Genomic DNA, 6,586 nt, shown 5'->3' on the forward strand with positions numbered 1-6,586 from the left:
CCCCCCCCCAATAACTAGCAATCCAAAACAGTCCAGTGGAGCCTGAGCGGTGGGTGTTGCCTTCTGCACCTCTTTTTCTACGAAATGACCCCTGCCCCTAGCAATGGTGCCCCAGAGCAGGGAGGGGAGGGTGCTTGTTAAGTGTTGTGAAGTCACAGCTGACTTATGGTGAAGCCACAGTTATTCAAGGCGAGAGACAGTCAGAGGTGGTCTGCCTTTGCCTGCCTCCGCACAGGGACCCTGGATCAACCAGGGCTGCCCCTGCTCAGCTTCTGAGAGCTGACAAGACGGGGCGAGCCTCGGCCATCCAGGTCTTGGGAGTGTGGACCTTCCGTTCCATTTATTCCCCATGGCTAATAGCTGCACCCAGATTTCTCTTCCTTTCCTTCCTTGAGCCACCTTGAGGCCCTCTAATGGAAGGAAGGGGAGAGATGGACATTTTAATTAATGTAAGTAAGAATGGAACTGCCCTCCATGAATCTTACTTCCCTTTTAAAGTAAAGTGGCCATCACTACATCCTATGGCACTCTGTGTCCCAGAACTCCATTCTATGTGCTCTGCAAAAGCATTCCCCTTTTCTCCTCTCCTGCACCTTCTGCCCAACAACTTGCATGGGAAACATGCATGGGAAAGAGCAGGTAGAGAAAGAGGTTCTTTTCTCCCTTTCTCACAATACAAGAACTCTGTGGGCACTCCATGAAATTGCTGAGCGGCCGGGTTAGAATGAATAAAAGGAAGTCCTTCTTCACCCAAAGAGTGATCAACACTTGGAACACTTGGAATTCACTGCCACAGGAAGTGGTGGCAGCTACAAGCATGGACGGCTTCAAAAGGGAATTAGATAAGCATATGGAGCAGAGGTCCATCAGTGGCTATTAGCCACAAGGTATAGATAGGGGCTCTGGGGCAAGTGATGCTCTGTCCTCTTGGTGCTTGGGGGGAGGTCAACAGTGGTCGGACTTCTTATGTCCTGGCCCCACTGGTGGACCTCCTGATGGCACCTGGTATTTCTGGCCACTGTGTGACACAGAGTGTTGGACTGGATGGGCCTTTGGCCTGATCCAACATTGGCGTCCCTTATGTTCTTATTGACTAGATCCCCTGATCCCATCTAGGCAGGAGGCACCCTTACCACTTGGCAGGGCATCTCGGGCATCCTCCTGGGCCTGCGCCCTCTGACCTTCCCCTGATGGAGCTCCTTCTGCCTCAGAGAGCTTCGCTTCCATCTTCACGGATCCTCCCCACATCTGAAACAACAGCAAAAGACACGGGTAAGAGAAGGAATGGAAATATCTAGTGAAATACCTAGAGGTAGAAATGTCTAAGAAAACATGAGAACAGTATATTGAGAAATGATACAATGGAATGGTTCCTCGCTTTTGCTCTGTGTAACAAAGTCTTTGGTTCAAGCTGCAAGAGGCCTTCTCGGACGTTCCTAGAGACAGTTAGAGTTGGTGTGACCGTGCCAGCCAAATAGTTTACAGCTATGGGTAACTTACAATATAGGAACTTACAACAAAGACTGTTACCATACATCAAAAGAGAAATGCCAGATGTTCAAGCTGGATTCAGAAAAGGACAAGGCACTTGAGATCATATCGCAAATTTAGGTCGCTTACTGGAGCATAGGAGAGAATTTCAGAAGAAAACCAGCCTGTGTTTCATAGATGACAGCAAAGCTTTAGACTCTGTGGATCATGAAAAGCTATGGCTGGTTGTAAAAGAAATGGGTGTGCCACAACATCTGTTTCCTTTGATGCACAACCTGTACTCTGGGCAAGAGGCCACTGTTGGGACAGAAGATGGAGAAACAGAATGGTTTCCAAAACTGGCAAAGGAGTCAGATTACAATATAGTCTGTCTCCCTGTCTCTTCAATCTACACGCAGAACATATCATAAGGGAAACTGGATTAGATTTAGATGGAGGTGGAGTGAAAACTGCCAGAAGGAACAGTAACAGTTTGAGATACGCAGATGACACCACGATACTGTCAGAAAACAGTGAAGACTTGAAACAGCTACAAATGAAGGTAAAAGCAGGAAGTGCCATAGTGGGATTACAGTTGAACATCGAGAAGGCAAAAGTAATGGCTAGTCTGGAACTACACAGATGGCAGGTTAATGATGAAGAACTCGAAATAGCTCGAGATTTCCTGTTCCTTGGCTCCATCGGCAAGCAAAAGGGAGACAGCAAGCAAGGAGGAGGTCGAGGCTGGGAAGGGCAGCCAAGGAGGAGCTGGAAAAGGTTCTTCAGTGTAAGGATGTGTCGCTGGTGACCCAGATCGAGTTCATTCATGCCACAGAACTCCCCATTACTATGTATGTGCGTGAATGCTGGACGATGAAGAAAGCTGGCGTGGAGAAAGTCGATTCTTTTGAAATGTGGCGTTGGGAGAGACTTTTTACGGATACTGTGGACTGCCAAAAAGACAAATCAGAGGGTTCTAGATCAAACCAAACCTCAACCCTCCCTAGAAGCTAAAATGACTTAATGAGGGGCTTCCGGTCTGGCTCCCGCGAATGGCGGACGCATCCTCGGGTCGCTCCCGAGGGCGTCTCGCCCGCCCGCGGTGGAGGAGGGAATCCGCGTGAGCGGAGACCCGAACGAGCCCCTCAGGAAGAGAGGAGCTCGGATCCGGGGCGCTTTAGGGCGCACTAGGGTCGGAGACTGAGGCTCCCGCCATGCCCTGCCCCAATGGACCTTGCTGCGTGAGCGACCCCGTTTCACGGGGTTTAGCAGAGCCACCAGACGTCACCGAGTGATAAAGCGATCATCCGGGAAAAAAAGGGAATAAGAAAAGATCGGCTTAACTGTGAGTTGTCAAAATGCAGAGAAAAAGAACTAAAAACGTCTCCCCCCCCCCAGCGAAAAAGGCGAGGAGGTTAACCCTCTATTTGTACAAGCGAAAAAGAAAAGGAGGGGGGGAATGGACTGAGCGAACAGTGATGTTTTCCCTTGATGTATTTGAAATAAAGCGAGAAAACGTTTTGTCTCTCTGGAGCACATTTTAAGAACTTTTTAAAAGTAAACAAAAAAGAAAAGATGTCGGAGCTGGGCAAAACCGAGCGAGAAGAAGGGAGGGACTTCCGTCTGGCGTTAGCTTGTGTGTGAGAGCCGGCTGCTTAATATTTGGACTGTTTATGGCTGTGAATCTGACGGGATTTTTGTAAAACGGAAAAGTTTGAACTGTGACAGCGAGGAGTGCCTGGCAAGCGCTTATATAAGTCAACAGTTGCGAGGAGGACCCAGCAGAGAGTTTGGGAGCGGATAAAAAAGCGAAAATGAAATTAATACCATTCTCAAAGCGGGGGACCTCCTGAAATGGCATGAAAAGGAAGAGGATTTATAGCGCATGAACTAAGAGTGTTAACAGCAACCCGAAGGACGATCGAACAAGCTGGAAGGAGAAGATAACAGAGGAAGCCCCTCCACGTCAGCGACAGTAAAAGTACCCAGCACGCAAAGAAGCGGTTCTGAATGCGCCCAGAAGAGATTTTTTAACAGAAATTCAAAGGAACATTACTAACATACTAACAGAGAATTACATGTGACTGGACTAAGAAAAGAAGTTTGACAACACACAGAAGAAGCCCAAGAAGATTAATTGGACATTACTAACAGTTTAATTTACCAGTTTATATATCACTCAGTTTTCTCTTTCTCCCACTGTCTACCCTTCCCATTTCTTCCTTTAAGCGAAATACCTCCCCTTTTTAGGGGAGTCAATAAAATCTTTATTTAAAAAAATGACTTAAATGAGGCTATTGGACTTTGGTGACATTACGAGAAGACAAGGATCACTGGAAAAGACAATAATGCCAGGAAAAGTCGAAGGTGACAGGAAAACATGACCAAACATGTGCTGGATTGACTCAGTCAAGGAAGCCAGGGCCCTCAGTTTGTGGTACCCAAGCAAGGCTGTTAATGTTTGGACATTTTGGAGGACATTAATTCATCGGGTCACCACAGGTCAGATGCAACTTGAAGGCAGTGAACACAGACAGAGAAATATCTGACAGGAAGCCTTAGGATAAGGTCACTGCTTGAACTGAGTGAATGAAAACTCCTCACCTGCTCTGCCTGCCTCTTCTCCTCTGCCTGGCTCAGGAGGAAGCCTTCGGCCAGGGCCACCGCCTGGGAACTGGTCTCTGGCCCGCATCCTCTGACCCAGCACTGCATGTCCTGGGGCAGGACAGCCAGGAACTGCTCCAGAATGACAAGGTCCAGCATCTGCTTCTTAGTGCGCCTCTCTGGCTTCAGCCAGTGGTTGCAAAGTCCGTGGAGCTGGCTGCAAACCTCTCGGGGCCCATCAGCTTCATGGTAGCGGAACTGCCGGAAGCGTTGGCAATGTCCATCTGAGTTCATGGTGTCCTTAGCCAGAGATTCAACAGCACTCCCAGCTTGGAGAAGAAGGGGGCCTTTGCTCACCATCTTGCCAGTTCCAGGTCCTCCTGGGTCCTGCTCTTCTATCTCCTGCCCCTTCTCTTGAGTCACTTCCAAATGTGAAAAATGCCTTTATCCACTTGCCTATGGAGAGAGGCTTCTCCCTGGTGGGGCAGAGAGAGAGACAGACAGCAATGTGTCAAAAAGAAAACAGAATGGAGATACACCACTGAACATCACAAACCTTCATCTCCTCAAGATGGGTAGCCCTGGTAGTCTGCCTGTAGCAGTAGGAAAGAGTAAGAGTCCACTAGCACCTTAAAGACTAACAAAATATGTGGCAGGGGATGAGTTTCCGTGAGACACTGTTTGCTTCTTCAGATATCTGAAGAAGTGAGCAGTGACTGACGAAAGCTTATACCCTGCCATATATTTGGTTAGTGTTCAATGTGCTACTGGACTCTTTTCTACTTCATATCTTCAGGAGACAAGTGAGAATTGCCCTGGTGGATGAGAACAATAGTGTGTTTGGTGTAGTGGTTCAGCGCATGGACTCTAATCTGGGAGAACCGGGTTTGATTCCCCACTCCTCCACTTGCACCTGGCTGGATGACCTTGGGCAAGCCATAGTTCTGATAAGAGCTGCTCTTGAAAAAGAGCAGTTTCTGTTGAGAGCTCTCTCAGTCCCACCTACCTCACAGGGTGTCTGTTGTGGGGAGGGGGAGGGAAAGGAGTTTGTAAGCCGCTCTGAGACTCCCTTGGGTAGTGAAGGGTGGGGTATAAATCCAATCTCTTCTTCTTCTTCTTGTGGTTTGTAGATTAGGTTTAATATCATTTTGCCATATTACATACCAAGCTATTTTCTGTGTGTCTCCTTGGTTCTCTGGGAAAGTAAGCATCTCTATTTGGCTCTTTAAGGATGTTACAAGCTTAGCTTCTCGTTACATTGGTTCAGACTGCCCAAGGAGCTAATTTGGGCAGGCCCCCTTGACACGAAGGATCCCTTCCCCTGCGATCATGTCTGTGACATCTTCCTGGGCCTCCCCCCAACCTCCCTGGTGGAAGATTTATTTTAATTTCCAAAATTCAGATCCTCCCTTTCAACCCCTGCAGGGGGCCTACAGGGGCTAACAAAGGAAAACAATCAATCAGGAAAAAAAATCACCTTTTAAAACTATTGGACCCCCTCCCCCCAGCTGTAAAGGTTTTCCTTTACAAAGCCAGCCGAATCCAACGGGGTGGGGGGGGTGGGGGCGGTGGCCGGCGTGACTAAATGCCAAGGCTCACAACTTTCCCACCAAAGTAGTACCTATTTAAAAAGGTAAAGGTTCCCTTGCTCGAAAGCCAGTTGAATCCGACTCTAGGGTTGCCGTTTCAAAGCCGAAGAGCCAGCGCTGTCCGAAGACGTTTCCATGGTCATGTGGCCGGCATGACTAAACACCAAGGCACACGGAACACTATTACCTTCCCACTGGGGTGTTACCTATTTATCTACTTGCAATTTCTTGCTTTCGAACTGCTAGGTTGGCAGGAGCTGGAACTAGAGACGGGAGCTCACCCCGTCATGCGGCACACTGGAGTCTCGAACTGCTGAACTACCGACCTTCCACAGCCTGCAGTTCAGCCTCTTAACCACTTGAGCCACCGCAGCTGTTTATCTATTTATCTACTTGCAATTTCTTGCTTTCGAGCTGCTAGGTTGGCAGGAGCTGGGGCCAAAGAACGGGATGCGGCGACAGGGTCTCCAACTGTCCAGCTACGGACCTTCCGGTCTGCAGTTAACAGCGTCTTAACCACCTGAGCCACCGCACCCAAGCCACGCATGCCTGTCTCCCAAGAGGATGAGATGCGGACTTACTTGCAACTGACCCTTCCCAGGACCCGTCTGCCAGGCTTTCCCCTCCTGTTGCCCGGCGGGAGCCCTCCTCGTCCTCTTTCCCCTCTCCGAAGCCTCCCTCCCACAGGAAGAGCCCCTCCCTCGGCCTCTCTAGCAAACCACTCCGCCGTTTTAACCCTTTCAGTGCTGGAGCGCCTGCAAAAGAAATGCTTCCTGTCCTTCTCATAGAAGGGGAGAGGAAGGGAAAGCCGCCCTGCGACTCAGAGGGGGGCAGGGGTACAAATCCAATCTCCTTCTCTCCTCCTCCTCCTCCTCCTCCTCCTCTTCTTGAAAGAAAATACTTGCCGCCAGGAGCCCCCCCCC

General features: G+C 49.3%; 1 protein-coding gene across 1 annotated transcript in view; it reads right to left on the minus strand.

Annotated features, from left to right (window-relative positions):
- LOC107115618 (zinc finger protein 135-like) overlaps positions 1–6,586 on the minus strand; it is a 13,584-nt gene that overhangs the window by 6,395 nt on the left and 603 nt on the right. The window lies entirely within an intron of this gene.

This window comes from Gekko japonicus, unplaced genomic scaffold (assembly GCF_001447785.1).
Source record: "Gekko japonicus isolate JY-2015 unplaced genomic scaffold, Gekko_japonicus_V1.1 scaffold2255, whole genome shotgun sequence".
NCBI lineage: Eukaryota > Metazoa > Chordata > Lepidosauria > Squamata > Gekkonidae > Gekko > Gekko japonicus.